General features: G+C 42.9%; 1 pseudogene; it reads left to right on the top strand.

The window, feature by feature from the left end:
• The first annotated feature begins 508 nt into the window (after positions 1 to 508).
• On the top strand, positions 509 to 904 carry LOC125157694 (ubiquitin-like protein FUBI; annotated as a pseudogene).
• Positions 905 to 2,575: the final 1,671 nt, after the last annotated feature.

Below are 2,575 nucleotides of genomic sequence, written 5' to 3'. Positions count from 1 at the left end.
TCTCTGTCTCAAAAATAAATAAACGTTAAAAAAAATTAAAAAAAAAAAAGACTTAAAGGTGAGACCTGAAACCATAAAAATCCTAGAAGACAGTCCAGGCAATCATTTCTCTGACATTGGCCATAGCAACATTTTTCTAGACGGAGGAGAGGGAAATAAAAGCAAACATGAACTATCAGAACCTCATCAAGATAAAAAGCTTTTGCCCAGCAAAGGAAACAACCAACAAAACTAAAAGGCAACCTACGAACAAAGAAGTTATTTGCAAATGACATATCTGATAAATGGTTAGTATCCAAAATGTGTAAAGAACTTATGCAACTCAACACCAAAACCACAAACAATCCATTTAAAAAACAGGCAGAAAACACGAACAGACATTTCTGTGAAGAAGCCGTCCAGATGGCCAACAGACACATGAAAAGATGCTCAACGTCACTCATCGTCAGGGGAATGCAGATCAAAACCACCATGAGGCAGTAGCAGCTGCAGCGGCGGTGGTTCAGTAGCTGACATGCAGCTCTTGGTCCACACCCAGGACCTACACACCCTAGAGGTGACCGGCCAGAAGAGGGTTGCCCAGATGAAGGCTCATGTAGCCTCGCTGGAGGGTGTTGCTCCGGAAGATCCAGTTGTGCTCCTGGAAGCCAAACCCCTAGAGGATGAGGCGACCCTGGGTCAGTGTAGAATCGAGGGTCTGATCACCTTGGAAGTAGCCGACCACATGCTTGGCGGTAAAGTCCATGGTCCCCTCACGTGCGGGGAAAGGAAAAGGGCAGACTCTCAAGGTGGCCAAATATGAGACAAGGAAGACAGTTGAAGCCAAGGGGTGGGTGCAGTACAACTGTGCTTTGTCAATGTTGCGCCCACCTTTGGCAAGAAGGGCCCCAATGCCAACTCTTAAATCCGTTGTAACCCTGGCTTCCCCCGATAAAGCTGCTCTAGTCTAGTAAAACAACAACAACAGCAACACAATGAGATATCACCGTACAGTTGTCATAATGGCTAAAATCAAAAACACGAGAGGAGCGCCTGGGTGACTCGATCGGTGAAGCGTCCATCTCTTGATTTTCCCTCAGGTCATGATTTTACAGTTCGTGGGATTGAGCCCCATATTGGGCTCCGTGCTGACAGCATGGCTCCTGCTTGGGATTCTCTCTCTCTCTCTCTCTCTCTCTCTCACTCTATGCCTCTCCCTTTCTCTCTCTCTCAAAAATAAATAAACATTCAAAAAAACCCACAAGAAATGACATGTGTTGGCAAGGATGTGGAGAAAAAAAGAACCCTTATGCACTGTTGGTGGGAATGCAAACTGGTACAGCCACTGTGGAAAACAGCATGGAGGTTCCCCAAATAATTAAAAACAGAAATACCATATGACCCAGTAATTTCAGTCCTGGGTATTTACCCAATGAATATGAAAACACTAATTCCAAAACATACACGCACCCCTACGTTTATTGCAGCATTATTTACTATAGCCAAATTATGGAAGCAACCCCAGTGTCCCCTGATAGGTGAATGGATAATGAAGATATGGTATGGATACACAATAGAGTATTACTCGGCCAGAAGAAAAAATGAAATCTTGCCGTTTGCAACAACATGGATGGATTTAGAGAGGGTAATGATAAGTGAAAAATCAGTCAGAGAAAGACAAATGCCATATGACTTCACTTATAAGTGGAATTTAAGAAAAAAAATGAACAATGAAAAAAAAAAAAGAGACAAGGGGTGCTTGGGTGGCCCAGTCGGTTGAGCATCCAACTCTCGATTTTGGCTCAGGTCATGATTCCAGGGTCGTGGGATCGAGGCCTGCATTGGGCTCTGTGCTGAGCACGGAGCCTGCTTAAAATTCTCTCTCTCTCTCTGCCCATCTCCCCTGCTCAAAAGAGGTGGGGGGGGGGGGGGAGAAACCAAGAAGCAAACTGATGGTTCCCAGAGGGGAGGTGGATGGGGGGAGGGGTGAAACAGCTGATGGGGATTAAGAGGGGACTTATCACGATGAACACTGAGTAATGTATGAAATTGTTGAATCACTATATTGTACACCTGCAACTGATGTAACACTGCATGTGAGCTATACTAGATTTAAAATAAAAAACAATAAGATAAATAAACAAAAGCAATTAGCTCTGGTTCTCATCAACCCTTAAATATTACTTTCTGATTTTGATGTTAACTCCAGCTTAAAAAGAACGAACTAATCTTCAGTATTTCAATACTGAAAGTTACAGTCCCCTGTAATTTGAACAAAACTTCAATATTTTTTTTTCTATTGAGAGGAAATTCACATAAAATTAACCATTTTGCAGTGACCAATTAAGGGGATTACAATACTGTATACCCATTAACGCTCTCCAGTTCCCAATTTTTTTCATCACCCCAAAAGGAAACCCCATGCTCCCCAGTTCCCAGCACCTGGCAACTACTGATCCGGTTTCTGTTTGTATGGATTTGTCTATTCTAGACGTTTCACATAAGTGGAATCATACAACACGTGACCTTTTGTGCGTGCCTTTTTCACTAAACGATGTCCATACTGTACTTTGTTTATTCATTCACCTATTGATGA

This window comes from Prionailurus viverrinus, chromosome X (assembly GCF_022837055.1).
Source record: "Prionailurus viverrinus isolate Anna chromosome X, UM_Priviv_1.0, whole genome shotgun sequence".
NCBI lineage: Eukaryota > Metazoa > Chordata > Mammalia > Carnivora > Felidae > Prionailurus > Prionailurus viverrinus.
Note: the sequence above shows the minus strand (reverse complement) of the source record. Positions and strands in the feature narration are given on the sequence as shown.